The following is a 17,450-nucleotide window of genomic DNA, read 5'->3' as shown; positions in this document are numbered from 1 at the left end:
GCACAGATCAGTGATTTCTTCTTCTCTATTGAAATTCTTTTATTTTGAAGTGGGAAAGCTTTGCCTCGGTTTTTAAAACTTAGGTAGATCGTTTTTATATGAGTGTTTAGCACCTTTAAAAATTTTATGTATATTGATCCCTTTTTCAATCATAGGCTCATATAATATTGTTTCAAGTTTCTTACACCCATTGTTCTTTGAGGTATATTTGGTCTAAGATTCTTAATTTTAACAAGTGTGTTCTGCATTATTTGTTGTTAGTCACCTTTTCACCTGTTGTAATCTTGCACCACATGATAAAGACACCATGGCCCCTCTTCCAAAGCTCCTGCCCTGCCGGCCTTTCTCCGGGCAGCTGCCGTGCCATGGTGCCCTACCTGGCTCCCATTACTCAGTGCCAATGTCTCCCAGGGGAGCCACCCCTCACCCCTTCCCCAGCCACTGCCAGGTCATTCAATGCCTGGAGTTCTGGGACACTTACTAGTTCACGTAGATTTCAGAATTTGAATATGTTTAGTTTTTGTGCTTTATAACTTGATACTTCATGGTGATTTTGAGTAGATTGTGTGGCCTTCCTTGGGCTAGTGGTGGCCATGTCCTTTAAACCATTCTGTATGGCTTTGCTTCCGATGTGCTTCTCATGAATAGCACCTATTTCTCTGTATAAAAACAATTTAACCAAGTCTGACAATCTGTTTTTAACTAAGCATTTTAGTTCATATACAACTACTTTATTAAGATAAACACGTACACATAGCCATATGTGCTTATTTCTACCCCATGATTCTTCATATTGATTCACTTTATCTTACTTTGAAGCGGCTTAGTATACATTCCTTTTATCACATTTCAAGCTCACTAGTTTGGAAATTATATGCTTTATAATTCTTCTGTGGCTACCTTGGAAAATTGAACACGCACACTTCACTCCTGTAGTTAAGTACTTTTCTTTTTTTATTTATATATGACAGCAGACTGCATTACAGTTCTTATTACAAATATAGAGCACAGTTTTTCATATCTCTGCTTGTATACACAGTATATTCACACCAATTCATGTCCTCATACCTGTACTTTGGATAATAATGATTATCACATTCCACCATCAGTAATAATCCCATGCCCTCTCCCTTCCACTCACCCCTCTGCCCTATCTAGAGTTCCTCTATTCCTCCCATGCTCCCTCTCCCTATCCCATTATGAATCAGCCTCCTGATATCAAAGAGAACATTCAGCCTTTGGTTTTTTGGGATTGGCTTACTTAGCATTATGTTCTCTAACTTCATCCATTTACCTGTAAATGCCATGATTTTATTCTCTTTTATTGCTGAGTAATATTCCACTTGCACTTCAGCAACACTGATGTCTTAGAACGTGCTTTCTGTTGCCTCTCTCCTGACTCTGAACCACTGTCGCCCCCTCCGGGTCTCCCTTGTTGCTGCAGGATCCCAGCCTTCCCACCGCAGCAGGACAGGCCCCGCCCTGCTCAGGTCCCCTCTGCACACATCACTCCCTGTCCTCAGTCCCTTGAGAGTCTTAGGTCTTCCCTTGGGGGAGTTTAGAAAATTCTCTGTCTACTGGATGAAAACTGTCAGTTTCTGTTCATATGAAAGTCTTTATGTTCTCCTCATTCTTCATATGTTCCCACTGCATGTGGAGTTTGACCTGGTCATTTATTGTTGGGATGTTGAAAATCTTATTATTTTTCAGCTTCCACTGGGGCTTTGAGAAATCAGATTCAAATTGTCAATTTTGTAAACATGACCTTTCATTCCACCCGTTTTCAATATCTTTTGTCTGTATTTGGTGTTTGTCTGTCTGTCTGTGTGATGTTCTTCCCAGTTTCCTCTGATGTGAGCACGGAAGGATTGTTTTCTTTACTATTCCTGCTGGGGTTTCCTGGGACTTCTGCATCTAAGGATTGATTTCTTTTGACAACTCTGGAAAATGTTAAGTCATCACATCGTTTAATAGTGCCTCGTCTTTCACTGCCTCTCTTACCTCCACCAGGAGCTCTGATTTGGTGCAAGTCAGTGGTTTGGGTCTGTTCTGGGGCATTCACCTCGTCTGCTGCACTCCACAGAACTTCAGGAAGTCTCTCTCCCATGAATCCAATCACCATTAACTCTCCAGTAAGGTTTTAATTTCAATTATTATGTTGTTTTTATTTATTTATCATTTTTTAAACAAACCTTTATTTTTTTTAACTCTCTTGTTTTTGCAGATATTGTCAAACTTTCCTAGTTCCTCTTATTACACATGTGGTAGAGAGATGTGTACCCCAAGAAAAGATGCCTATGCTCTAGAACCTGTGAATATTTTACTTAATGACAAAGGGCATGTGGGGACACGATTAAAATAGAACTTAAGATAAGGTTGTTAGTCTGGATTATCCAGAGGATCCAACCTAATCAAATGAAGCCTTAGAAGGAGAAAAATTTCTCCTGTAGGAAAGGAAGAGAAATACCAGAAGAAAGGGAAGAGATTAGGAGATGACCCTAGTGAGAAACCAAGTTGCCCGTGTTGGCTCTGAAGACACTGGGGTCCCCAGGCAAGGACTACAGAGTCGGCCATCCATTACATACAAAGAGGCATATCCAGGGGCTGTGGCTGTGGCTCAGCAATAGAGCGCTCACCTAGCAAGTGCGAGGCCCTGGGTTCGATCCTCAGCACCACATATAAAGTTAGTGTGTGCAACTGCAACTAAAAACATAAATAAACTTCTTTAAAAAAAAGGGGGGGCATCTCCAGAATTAACAGCTGGCAGCCAAGAAGGAATGGGCCCTTACCACAAGGAGCCAGATTCTGCAAACAGCCTGAATGGGCTTGGAAGCGGATTCTCCTCACAGCCCTGTCACAGAGGCCTGGCCAACTCACAGGTGGGTTTTGAATTGGAGACACATGGAACAGAGAACTCTGCTGAGCCATCCAGGGCCTCCAACCTGCAGAGCTGGAGACAGCACATTTGTGTTGTTTCAGGACCCAGAACAGTGTTAACTGTTCACAGCAGGATAGAAAGCCAATGCGACACTCTCAGCCAATATCAGAACTTGACTCCTTACTGCACGGGTCACAGATCAGCAGCAAGAGCTGAGCCGCTAACCAACTGAGTTAGAATTTCATTGCAGTCATGTTGAAATCCCACAGGTGACTCATAAAGCTTCAGAGGTCAAAGGAAGTCAGCGTCTCTGTGTGTCACAGCCACACCTTTGTAGTGTGATCATATTGCTTTGTGTTTCTGCTCACTCTTGCTCATGGCATCTCCCTCCCTTGTGATTTCCTACTGGAACACCACCTGTGCAATTCCTGAATGCTCTTGTCTCTACAGATCTCCACTGAGTAGGTCCAGGGTGGGTCCTGAGCATGCACATGTTGAACCAGGTAAATGTTGCAGAGAGAAATTGCCTTGGCTTTTACCAGGTGTTGGGGACATTCTCTCCTGGCTCCCACGTTTCCTGCACAAGGAATGTGCATTTGCTGTCCAAACCTGTGTGCGGCTTCCCTATCCTCAGGAGCATTTCTTTTTGCCTTCAACTTTGTGCTAACACTGAGACAAGTGATTTTCTCTATAGTCACATGAAAAGTGACAGCAGAATGCATTACAGTTCTTATTACAAATATAGAGCACAATTTTTCATATCTCTGCTTGTATATATAGTATATTCACACCAATTCATGTCTTCATACCTGTACTTTGGATAATAATGACCATCACATTCCACTATCATTAATTACAGAATCACAGATTTGGGTGGGCAGATCTATCACACATCCCACCAAATCCCACACTTAGCATGGCCTTAAGAACAGAATGGCATGTTCACCTGGTAAGCTAATGTCTCCAGGTGGAAGCCTACTTTATTGCTCTGGTTACCTCTCCTGGGTACTCTTTCATCTTATATTTGGCCTCTATGTGGTGTCTGTTTTCTTAAGTGATTGCTGATGTAATTAAAAAGATGACTTCACACTTGTATTCCTAGCAGCTCTGGAGGCTCACGAGTTCAAAGCCAGCCTCAGCAAAAAGCAAGGCAGTAAGCAACTCAGTGAGACCCTGTCTCAAAATAAAATTCAAAATAGGGCTGGGGATGTGGTACAGTGGTCGAGTGCCCCTGAGTTCATTAATCCCTATTACCCACCCCCAAAAAAGATGCTTCTATATGTTTTTGGAAAAATATCTTTTAAAACCCTAAAGTGATGGTTTTTTAATTGTTCTCATTGTTAGGTAACAATCCTCCAGAAGCATGCCACTGTGAGTCCAAGGCCACAGAGGGGCTAAGTGTTTTCTCCCACCACTCCCAGTACTGGATGCCAAGCTAACCTGATGTATTGAACTTGTGGGTAAAGACGGTGCCTATTGTGCTTGCACAGTTTGGGGAGGGGGAGTGGAATTAGGCTCTGTTTGACTTCGAAGTAACTTTCAGGTTTAAACCCAAATGAGCTACACTCCAGGATGTGTATTGGTGTCATTCGGGAAAATAGATCAGGTTGGAAGGAACAAGTCTTTCATTTTGAAATCTGAGATTGTTTCCTTTGCCATATCCAAGTGCAGATATCAACTGGGCTAGAAAAATAAATGTGCAACAACCAGGGGCAACAATCAGAAGAATAAATGTTTCTCGTCTTTTGCTGCAGAGAGCAGTAGGCTGGAGGCCAGGAGAGCAAACCTGAGCTGAACTCCACAGGGAAGGCCTCCTGAGAAGGCTGAGGGTGCACTGAGATTCATCAGCAATATTTGCATTTGAAAACCTGTGTGCTCCTAGTGAGGATGCAACAGGAAATCCCTGACAGCAGGCACACCTGAGAGGTGGGCAGACGACAGAGGTGTTTGTTTACCTCATTATCTCCCTGCAAAAAAAAGAGAAAATTCTCAAGATTCATTTTATTTTCAGGTGGTATGATGCTCCGCGTGGTTATTTACTCTTCCTTTAAACAAACAAACAAAACAAAAGGAACAGAAGGTAAATGCCATAAACATAAGCTGGAGAACCCTCCAGAAAGGAATCTGCTGTGGCGTGGGTGCTGGCCCTGCCTTCCTGGCTCTGTAGCAGGTGCTCTGATGGCACCTGCAGAATCTGACTCCCAAGGAAGGAACCTCTGGAGACTCCAACTGTGAGTGGCGAGGTCTGGGCTTGGTGGAGGTCTCTTCCCGGATCCAGAATCCTGTCTGTATGGATCCAGTGCCGCCTGCAGTGATCTGTGACCCCAAGACTCCTCCATGGGTCTGACCAGTGCTGGACTCTCTCCTTCCCTGGGTCATGCTGGACTCGCGCTTGGCCCTGCTGATGCCCAGATCCTCTCATTTTCTAGACTCCAGTCATCTGCTTTTTCCTGCTTCAATAGATTGGAATTTGTATTTGATATTTTTACTATAAATGCACCACCTGCATCCCAGACTAGGTCACCTTGGATATTGACACTGGCATGGATCAAATGGATGCTTGCCATCACCACTAACCTTAGAACTGCTCTGGGTAAGCCTGAGTGTTTTGCAGACTCCTAGTTCTTATGATCTTGGTTGACCCAGCAGCTGGTCTGATCTGGTCCCAACTTCCCTCCCTGACTTGTCAGCTCATGACTCTATCCCTGCTGCAAGCCCTGGAGATTTAGGACCGTTTATGAACTTCTGTTCCATAAAACCTGGAAACGTCCAGGAGATTGACTCAGTTTATTCAACAAACATTTATTGTCTGACTACCATGGGCACTATACATCCTTCAGCCACAGAAAAAGTATGGTCCCCATTCTGACAGAGCATTTCAGTTGGGGTCAGGATCAGAGGCAGCGGATGGGAAATCATCAAAATCATGGAGCCTGGTGGCCAACGTCTAAGTACTGGAAGAACAATGAAGCTGCAGTGAGGGTAAAGAGTCTGCAGGAGTGGAGAGGAAGGACGGGCCTCTGCAGTACCTGCTGTATGTAAGCAGAGATTTGCAAGGAGGGAGGAGGGAGCCATGGGAATGTCTCAGCTCCACACGTGTTAGACCCCCACCACTGAGGAGCTCTTTGACCTTGGATGAGATCGTCCGTCACTCAGCACCTTGGTTTTGCTATCTACAGGTTGGGGATAATAACACCCCTTTCTCAAGCCTGTGGGTTTGACAGGATGATTAAATGAGTTCAGCATCTTAACAGAGCTGGGCTCAAAAGTACACTACAAAAACGTTGGCCATTGTGATCTGTTTTATAGCTTGGGGTTATAAAAAGGATCCCCTTGGAACAAAGAAATTAACAACTGCAAAGAAGTTTGTTCATGAACATGTCTGGCTGGGCCTATAACCACAAGTTCACAGGCAGAGACGAATTACTAAGTGTCCATAATTACGCATCAGCCTTCATATTAATCATGACAAAAAAGAAAGCACATATAATGTTAGGGACTATAAATGTCTCAACTGAAGAATTTTGCTATTTCCTTTTCAAAAATGGGTGAAATGTAAATTGTTGGTAAATATATGCAGCATGAGACTGTCCCACCGGCAAAACTCACAGTTGAGTTTCTTTCAGTATAAACTCTAATAAGCATGTAAATGAGGCCAGTTAGAACGTGCCATTTCCAACTACAAAAGCGTTTGCACAGTAGCATCCACAAGTTAGTTACTTCTTTGTTATTTCTTTGTTGAACAAGCAATTTTTCAGTTGGAAAGCTAGACTCAGGCAGATGCAACTTCCTGTGAATGGCAGGATCAGGAAGCAGAGTGGGATCCTCAGAGAGGACCTGCAGGAGGAAACCCAGAGAGGTGCAGGCATCTCTGTCATAGGGCAGGCAGGGCTGCGCCAGGGTGGCCCACTGATATCAGGCTGTTGGAACTACCTGGCACCAACGCCTCTGCCCAGGCCTGCACCTCGCCCACACTGAAAGGAAACCAAGGAACTGGGGAGGCAGGTGAGCGAGAAATGAACAACAGAGACCAGGCAGAGAGACGAGCTGACAAATAAAGGCCATCTCTCCACAGATGGAGAGAGGCAAAACAGGCTTGGGGTTCGGGACTTTTAAGGGGCAGGCTCAGGGACTAGAGCTGGGCGGGTCCTAACGCAGGCGGTTAAGGATGGAGTTGGTATGAGGGAGTGGTGAGCCTTTTTCAGAAATGCCCCGGGTGGAAAAGAGAAATTTTTCTTACAATGGTGGCTGTCACTTAAGATGGCCATCAGACACTGAGCAAGAACCTTACCCACTACAGATTCTTTTGACAAGAATCGGATCCCCTATTGACAGAAGAAGCAATGTGAAGGTGTGAGAGCCTGGGCCGGCCTTCAGCCTCTGGATTAAGGATCGTGTGGAGTGGCCAAGCACTCTGAATCAAACTGCAATTCAAAACCATAGTTGACAAGAGCCCGTCTCACATGAGACCAGTGCACAGGGTGGTGTGGGCGTCCTGAGAGTGGTGAATAGAATTCCCACTAGAGTCTACTGCTTTTAATACGGGTCCCTCTGCCTTTAGTAGGCCTTTACCAGGAATATGGCTGTAATCTCTCTAAGTACTAGTGATGCGTGAAAGGTTGAATCAAAGAGTATCTGTCCCCTCCCCTTCCAGTGATACTTGCCTAACAGGTATCTGTAAAACAATTCTATCTTTGTGCTGTAGACCATCAAACTTCACCTCTGTGAACCCTAGATGGCAGAACACACACACATACATACACACACACACACACACACACACGCTACACCTGTTTAGCTCAAGGTCAGAACATCGGCTGATCTCAACACACAATGGCTACCTCAGAAATGGACTGGACAATCTTTCTCACGCTGGTAAGTCTATTGAACTTTCCTGTTTCGTATGGAAACACCAAGAAATGTTGGAAAGTTTCTGATACTGCATCATGACAGGTTCCTTTTGAAGAGAGAGCCAGGTACAAAATGTCTATGTAGTTGAACAAAGTCCAGAAAAAAACTTATAATTGGGCAAGCTTCTAGTCTCAAGTCCACAGCAAGCAAACTTTATCATTTTAAATGGGAAAACATATTGCCAACTTTTAAACTGGAGCAGTTGAGTTCACCTGTAGACGGACCCTGCCAATTATATGGATACATTATAAACTCCAATGCCAAGCTAACAAAAGTAGCACATTTTAATAAAACTGCAAAAGCTTGATTTAGTCAGTGAGAATTTCTTGTTCACACAGATTTTTGTCATCTCTCTCAGCTCCAGGGGCCCCTTAATGACAAATTAGCAAGGTGCTACTGTCTTGAAGCTAGGAGACATTTTAGCACATTGACATTCAGCATTGTGACCTGCTTCTTGCTAGACTGCTAATTAATATTTGCACTGGCTGCAGAATTAGCTTGTTTTTTTAGACTATTTCACATTCAAAGACTGCCTCCAAGTAAAGCAGGTTTTTATCTAAAAAACCAACTCTCACTTTGTTTTATTAATATTTATAAGAAGAACTACTACTAAGTATCTATTTTTGCTAAAGCATCAGGCCTCGTGCATGCTTTGCATTATCCCAACTGTACTACGGTTGTATGGGATTAAATAGAATTGCCCCATTTTGTGGCTTAGGAGAAGAAGTTTTGAAAGGTTACAGGTTTGCCCAAGGACCTATATTTGAGGAAGGATGCAACCAAGACTCAAAAATCTTCTGTCCCAGTTCCAAGGTGCCCTTAAATTAACTTCCATCTCTGTGAAGGGGAGAAGCCAACTCGAGGGTGGAGCTCTGCTGCTGTGGACTGAGTGTGTGTCCACCTCACATTCACATGTGCATGTAGTAAAGTCCCCAGGGCTGTGGCAGGTAGAGGAGGGGGCTTTGGGTATGATTAGATCATCAGGGAACCATATAGATGGGACTAGTGTCCTTAAACAGGACACAAGAGAGCTTGTAGTTCCTTTTTCTCTCTCTCTGCCACATGGGGATCCCCAGAAGATATAGCCCACAAGGATGAGGGCCTTCACCAGACACCAGTTCACTGGGGACTTGATCCTGGATTGCCAGCCTCTGGGACCATGAAATGAATCTGTGTGTAGGTTACCCATCAGTAGTATCCTATTGCAGCAGCCTTAGCAGATGCCCTGCCTTCCTACAGATTTCCTGCCCCAAGAAAGAAAAATAAAATGTTCCTCAAAACCAAATGGTTGGGCTAGGGACATAGCTCAGTTGGTAGAGTGCTTGCCTCACATGCACAAGGCCCAGGGTTCGATCCCTAGCATCACACACACACACACACACAAGAAACCCAGTGGTTTGGCTGTAAGTTAATATAGCAGAATCCTCCCCACATTACACCAGCATGCAAATATGGTTGAACTATCAAATATTTTGAAGAGGCTGAAAAAGAACAGGAAGTGCCTCTTCAAGGGTTTCTTTGTGTAAACAAGACATTTTTCTTAATCCTAAGAGGATAAGTTGAAGATATATTAACACACATTCTATCTATTCTCTCAACTGTATCTTTGTTGAAAGAGTTACAAAAGCAAAATCAATGGATTCCTAAATGTTTACTATCTTAGAATTACCTCCTCACAGACTCCAGAATGTTAGAAACTTTCTAGCCCCACATAAGTTAGTCCACTATAAATACTGACTGTAAAAATTAATTAAAAATTCCTGTATTATTTTCAAACATTGGAAGCCCATGGAGCGGATTTCTACATAGCTCCCCTGGCTGAGCGCCATCCTGTTTCCTCCTGGCAAGTACTGGACAAAGGGTGGCTTTGTGCAGCTGAGGATGGGACATCAGAAGACAGAAATTAAAGGTGCCTCCCACCTGTAGCTGTGCAATGGAGCTGGCAAAGGGGTGGGTGTGTGTTAACTACTACATTTGGCAAAGTCAGAGACCAGGCGACTTTGACCCACTAAAATGCAAGAAAAGCCTAACTTAGTTCCCATGCATAGAGGAACTCAGGAATTAGGTTTGATGATGGTGGCAAAGGGTCAAGTATAAACAAAGATAAAGGCTCCAAAACAATGTGATCCATTCAATGCCAGAAGAGATTCCCAGACTTTTGACTCTGGAGTGAAAACGACAAGAGAGGAATGAACCAGAAAAGCAGTTACCCAACAGTGTCAAAGTGGGCAAGTGACGGGTGGTGCCTGAGGAACCCAGCCAGATTCCATCCTAAGATCAGGAGCCTTCTTGTCACAAGTCATGAAAAGTTGATTTCTGTTTTACTAAAAATTACCGCAATTTCTAAACTTGCTTGGAATCCCTGCCCGGGCCTTGAACTCACCCATGCCTGGCTCTCCCTGACCAGATAACAACCCTCTCTGAAACCTCAGTGGCACCTCATAAGTTCTGTTTTTCCTTGACCAGATAACAATCCTCTCTGAAACCTTAGCGGTGCCTCGTAGATTCTGGTGTTGAGATCTAAATTTACTCCCTAACTTGAAATGTTGAACCATTTAGATCATTAACCTACTATCTGCCTTTGTACTATGCTTGTCAAAATCCTATTATTTTAAGGTCTCAAGACACCCCCCTTTTGCTACTTTTTGTGCTATAAAACCGTGCTCCTAGAGAGCTGGGGACTGTCCTCTAACCATGGATTTCAGGAGAAACAGTCCTGGCCAGCTGGAATTACAAGCTTGCGTTAATTCGATTTGAACTGGGCCTCGGTGGTCTTTTCCTTGTGTCCTGGTTGGACAGTGCCCATGAGTGGACATAGAGAACAGTGACTTCTTCCACATGGCAGTTGTGCTGGTCAGCTTTTTGCTGCGGTAACTAAAAGGCTTAACAAGAACAGTTTAGAGGAGGGAGAGTTTATTCAGGGGCTCACAGTTTCAGAGCTCTCAGTCCATAGAAGGCCGGTTCCATTTCTCAGGCTCAGAGTGAGGGTGGAAGGGTGTGGTAAAGGGAAGCAGCTCACATGATGATCAAGAAGCAGAGAGACTCCATAGCCCGATTCAAAATGCACACCCCAAAGGCACGCCCCCAGTGCCCACCTCCTCCAGCCACACCCAAGCCGTCCTCAGCTCCCACCAACTAATCCCATCAGGGGATTAAACCACTGATTAGGTCAAGGCTCTCACGACCCAATCATTTCACTCCAAATCTTCTTGCATTGTCTCACACGCGAGCTTTTGGGGCACACCTAATATCTAAACCGTAACAGGTGTAACATACCACATCCTCGTCTGAAAGGAGAGTGTGGCTGAGATGGAAGAGAGACAGACAGCATCTCACCAGATTAGACAGACAGACAGACATAGAGACACAGAAGAAATTCCACACGGACATATAGTTTTAGAGCTAAAGCAAAATAGTACGGTTTCCTATGACATGCAATATTTATCAGTATAAATTTTTAGCTGTATAAAAGTCTGCTTTCTTGGAAATATATTTTGGGGTGTATCAACTCTAACTCAGTGGGTTAGCATAACAGGAGTGGACTGTGCCCCAGCTACGAGTGCAGACCTGCCCTGTCAGGGAACATCCTGAGTGGCTGCTTCGATCAAGGGGGTCTGGCTGCTTTCAAGCATGCTCAGGGCCTCCAAGGTCCCTGCCAGATGCTCTCCATCCATTCAGCCATGAGGGAAAAGGCAGTGTGGAGTGGGTTTTTCAGGAGTCGTGGCTTCTCCCCACATTCCACTGGCCAAAAGGAGTCACAGGCACTGCCTGCCTTTAAGAGGGCTGGCAGGTGTGAACATCTATGCTGGAGTATACAGGGTCACCTGGCATTCAGGTTCTCAGCTGCAGCCCAAAGGGCTAGCAGGAGGAATGATTGGATTTGTCCTATTGTACAATTAAGGGGAGAGTTCCTAAAGCTACTAATTGGAAAGAAGAGATTAATGACATGAATCCATGTATGTGTTAAGAAAGTAGAACACAGCTTAGATATGTTATAATTAAGAGTTTAAAATGTGGTTTTGCATGTTATACAAGGACGGGGATGGGACCTGAAGATGGCTCCCCGGGGAACACACCCCAGAACTTCAGGCCTCTGATCTGCTCAGTGCTTGGAGGGGATCGGGAACCCCAGCGTAGCAGCCAGCACTCCCCACCGTATTGAAGTCTTGGAATTCTCCTCTGTATTTCTCTTCTAAGCAGACCATTACTTCCCCGATGATCTAGGTCAATGCTTGAACAGATGGCAGGCAGCATTTCCAAACTATGGCTTGGAAAGGATCAGAGGAGAGATGGAAAAGGTCCTAAACTGAAAGCCTCAAATTTATAAAGAAATCGCTTATAAAATAGAGGTCAATCAAATAACTGTTGGTTTCTTTTTTAAGGAATGATGTTCAACTTAGGTTGGCATCTTACTCATTTTTTAATTTTCATTAATTTTAGCATACAATTAATCCATGCTTATTTGGAAAAAAAATAGAAAACATAAAAAGAGAAGGGAAAGGGAAATTAATCCCTTCTGAGATAATTGGGTATTAACATAAACTTGCTTTGACTTATGTCACCAAAAGGGAGGGATTTATTTCTTTATAACATTTTAGAGCTTGTGCTTTTTTACTTCCTACCGATTTTCAACATTCATGCATGTGGTAAACAATGGAATCCTGCTCTGTATATGATCTGTGACTCATCGGGGCCTTCTGTTGGTAAATAAAGTGCCACAGTCCTTCAACGACTGTGCCCTCTCCTCGCATGGGCTTCCTGCTCTCCCCGGCTGTGTACCACCTTCAGTTATCAAGACAGCAGCTGAGTAACTTTTGTTGTTATTTCAGAAAACACTTTGATGAGCATCTTTGTATATCTGTATTTTGACAGTTGATAAATTTCCTTAAGATGGATCCTTAGAAGCAGATCAAAACAATGAACACTCTTAATTCTCTTGATGTGCTCAGCAAGAAAGTCACACAATTGACTTTCATACATGCAGGAGAAGAAAACGTGCTGTCGCCTTCCTTAGCCCACTTGGGTCCAGCTGCATTCGCCGCGCATAAAAAGTCCAGTAGAAAACTTTGAGATATTTGGATTTTATGCTGGACTTTTTTCATAGTATTTAAATTTTTTTTTCTTTTTGTCCCCATTTTCTCTCTTTCCTCTCTGAATGCCCAATAACTCTTTCAGAAAGAACCCAAAGAGCAGGGCTCAAGAACTCAGGTTTCCTGCCCACATCTCTGCTGAGAAGCACGGGTGCCTCAGTGCCGCAGAGGGCCACCTCAGAATTCCTTATGAACAGCATCCAGGCAAAAGCAACGGTAGTGGCCAGCAGCTCCCTGATTACCCTTCTATCTGGAATGATTGGCTGATTTTACTTTCCCTGAGCTATTGTCCATTCAAAATTTATTGTTGGTGGTTTTGAAAACATTCCTTTGTTTTCCAGTACTGGGAGCTTAAGGAAAGACATGGCCCCTCACTTTGGCTGGATAGAGTTTCTCTTGGGCAGCATGCTCTTACACAAGGATGCCTGTCCCCCATGAGTGACTGGGAAGGCCACTGGATGCTTCTGCACTTAGGCTTGCTAGGGCTCCTCCTGCAAGTTTCACAAGACAAGGTAGAACTCCTCAACCTGGAGAACTGATGAAGCCACGCGGAGCAGGACTCAGCGTGAACAAGGTGTTGAGATACTCCTGCCCCTCTTGTCTACCAACAGACGTGACCCCATGAACATGGAAGCCCTGAGCTGCTTCACCCAAGAGGAGAGCTAACATCCAAAACTGGCAGGATGGACGCCTCATTTCAGAACTGAATCCGCCCCACCCACCTTGACCCCTCCCTCAGGTAGTAAGCGTGACAAGCAGAGCCAAAGGAGGAGAGGGAGACTTCATAGTGCACGGTTGATAAGTACCAGGTACTTGCGTTAATATTCAGCAACTGAAATTACAAACCAGGAGCTTTCTAAAAAGTATTAAGAGAATATCATGTGGTAACATTTTAGCATATATTGACACGGGATCAGAAGGCATGGCAGCTGCCAAAGCTGACCAGCAGAATCAGCTAAAGGAAGAAGAGAATCTACACAAGGCATTCATAGAGAAGTTCATCTTAGTCACCCTTGATTGTGAAGTTAATATCAGAAGCCTCCCACCCCATGTTGCAGAACATTCACACAGTACAAGTTCTGCTACATGGGGTGGGAGGAGTTCTGATATTAACTGAGTAGCAATTGCATGTCCCCAATCTACTCCTCAACAGTGGCCGTGGGCATCAGAGATGCTGCTCAGGAAGATGATGGACACACTTTCTGCCTGTCTGGACCCAGGTTCAGTCTTTCCCAATTCTCCTTCATTTCTTTGATTTTCTCTGTTTACGAAGTATACATAATATACTTAAATTCTGTGGCCATGTGCATAGCTAATTGCACATTAAAAGGGCAGTTTCTGACATAGTCAGGTGTCTCATGTGCAAATGTCAAGTGTACATTTCGTGATGTTTGAACTTGAGATGAGCAACCACATCTGTAAAGAGCAAAGCAAGATGCTGAGTGAAGGAGACTCCAAACTGCAGGGCCGCCAGCCCTCCCAGAGGTCAAGGCTCCAAAGTTTAAATGCCCTGCCATGAAGCACATGCATTCACTTAGAGATCCAGCCTCCTGCAGAGACATGGTGGAGCAGGACCAGCCCTCCTGGGCACCTGCAGTTCAGTCTGTACCTGACTGACTGGGAAAGGAAGAGTGGGGCCTAGGAACAAGCTTTGCCCACAGCTAGAGCATCCCTAGGCCAACCAGGTCGCTTACCCAGCTCCTGAAAGAAACCGTCCTCAAGAGAGCTGATCCAGGAGCACCAGACATCAGCACATGCACAGCAAAGTCCCCTTTGTTCCCTGGGGTCTGTGGTTCCAACAACTTCCACCCCTCCTGGGTGAGGACAGCAGTCTGGGCCCAGGGGACAGGAATGCGCTGCAGGTACCATGGGGACCAATATGGCTGTCTCTTCCTAAGGGATGGGTATTGAAGCTCAGCATTTAAAGACCCTGAAAACTTTAGTGTTTTATGAGCTCCTCGTTCACTTTGGAATTTCTTTTACCATGTTTCTGTCTGACGCGGGGCTTTTTCTCCTTGGGGTAGACATATCTCCACCTGCTGGGCCCTGGAAGGCACAGGGTCTTCTGCTGCCACAGTGACACCTGCTGTTGAGAAGGAAGTTGAGGATTTCTCCAAGAAAACTGCATTCTTGATTCCCAACATCTGGAAGGCTAAATGGCTTTGTCTTGCAGGGAGTGAGTTCAGTGGAACAAGCGCAATCAAAAGGGGGCCAGGGATGGGGAGGGAGGGGGAAGAGGAAGAAAAGGCTCTCTGAGTAGCAGGAAGCCTGCTGGCCGTGGACCTACCAGAAAGCAAAATGAGGCTGGATGCACAGAGACTGCTGCAGAAACCCGGGGCCTTGTGTTTCTGTCACAGGAGGCCAGGCCAGCTTGCTGAGGGAGGAGCCTGCGGCCCCCTCCCTGAGCAGGGCTTGCCCAGCAAGGAAGTGCCGAGGCCTCTGCTGAGCTGGGCGGTACAGGGGTGGCGGGAATGGTCTCAGCCCTCCATCTTCCCTGCACTGCAAGGGAGCCCCGGGGCACACAGGCTTCCAGAGTTTAGGGACTTGGGGAACATGTTCAAAAACAGAGTTCCCTGATTTCTTCTTTAAACCCTGGAATTATAGCAGGGAACATTTGGCATCCATGCTTGAGATCCACTTGCCTTCTGTGTCTTAGAAAATAATTCCATTATTACTATTTAATTCACCTTGATTTTTAATTAAGGCAGAACCTGAACTACCTTTGTGACATCAAATTCTTATAGATTCTTTTTAAAAGAGTGGGGCCTAGGAAAACTGCTTTTGAGATGGTTATATAAATACTTTCAAAATGATAATCTGGGAGTTCCAAAAGTAGTTTTTCACTTACATAAAGTTCAGCTTTGATTTTGACCTCCAGAGAGAATCCTCCCAACCCACATCACTAATCCTAAAAGAGAAGCATCTCAGAGCAGCAATGGTCTTGAAGTTGGAGGAGTGGACGGTCAGGGCTGGCGTTCCACACTTCCTAAATTGTACTGCCTGTATCCAATGAAGCAACCAGAGTATAACTCAAGAGTTTCCAAACTTGCAAATAAGTCTGTTGAATCCTTTCTGCACATACCAAAAAAAAAAAAAAAAAAAAAAAAAGAATCCTGTAAGTAAATCTAATTTTAAAATTGGAAAAGAGAAGGCATTCCCTCTCCCCCAAAGCAGCTGTGAAAAGTCTCCTAGACAGCCTAAGACCCCCTAGAGCACAAGTTCAGGGCAGTCTCTACCTCTAGCTCTGGGAAACTGCCATCCCTGGGAACCCTATCCTTGTGCAAGCTCAGGACTCCACCCACTCCTGGGCAGAAGGCGGGCAGCCCGCCTGCCAGGGGCTTCATGGTAGGATGAAGACCAAAGGCGAACACTCATCTAAGAAGACACTAGTTAGTGCAGAGGGCTAAGTACTCTTTCAAAGGAAAAGGAAGATGATGATTTTATCTCTTTGGGCTTCCCTTCCTCAGCTGTGAAGTAAGGAATTTCATCAGGTGGACATCAATAAAACCTTCCCACCTTGCACGATGCATGCACGGAACAGGGTGGTTCTCTTTGCTCATTGCATCAACCACCGATGGCTTGCCTTGGATTCTGGAGCTCAACTGGCAGTACACACCCTGGGGGCCTCACCACGCTCCTGAGATTCCCAGTGGAATGCTCTCCCCCCACTCCAGCCGTGGCGCTGCCCATCTTCAGGTGTCCTCAAGCTCACGTGATGGAGAGCTGTGGTGGTGCCACCACGTGAAGCCAACTGTCTGCAGCTTGCGGCACGCCGTGTGTTCCCGCAGCGCTCCCTGCTCGGGCTGGCATACATAAAAGATGAGCAGCCCTAATAAACAGCAGCTGCACCGTGGAGCCGGCTGCAGCTTCGGGCAGTCTCTTTAGGTGTTTCTGGCCTGACTTCTAGGTCCTGGTGACCCCTCACTTGGACGTGGTGCTGAGCGGCTAATAGCCGGTGTCTCTGCAGCTCGCCTGCCTCCCCAGCACACCTGAACTGCGGGTCGCAGAGACTTCGCCCCTTTCCCCTTCCCCTCCCTCACCCATGCTAGTTTCACCCTTACCACTGAATACATCTTCCTCATTATGGGCATCTGGGCTGGAGCTGCAACACTAACACGGAAAGACCAAATCAAGATTAAAAAAAAAAAAGAGCAAAATATTCCCATTTCAGATGGCGGAGCAGATGGGGCTCTTGGCACTTCAGAGGATGTAAATTGACCCTCTGCCCCAAGCTGGGGAGGCAGCCTGCCACCACTGACAACGAGGCACAAGAGGGATTTGCTTTCCCTTCAAGCTCGCCGTGGCATTTTGGAGTTCTTTTTTCTGTGCTGTGCACAAGGAGAAGAAACCGCAGGACTTCTTCAGGCTCTATCGGAACCTGAAAATGCAGCTGTGGGACGCAGAGGTCTGTGAGTGCAGCCTCTGCTCCGCCTCGTTCCTTCCAGCGTGGTGACCGGGGACTGTGACTGGGACTGTGGTCTGCTGCACATCACCATGGCATGAAGTAAGAGAAATGGCCAGGAGCTACACAACTGGGTGCCTGGCACGTAATAGACGCTCAATAAATCCAG

This window comes from Marmota flaviventris, chromosome 14, assembly GCF_047511675.1.
Source record: "Marmota flaviventris isolate mMarFla1 chromosome 14, mMarFla1.hap1, whole genome shotgun sequence".
Lineage (NCBI taxonomy): Eukaryota > Metazoa > Chordata > Mammalia > Rodentia > Sciuridae > Marmota > Marmota flaviventris.
Note: the sequence above shows the minus strand (reverse complement) of the source record.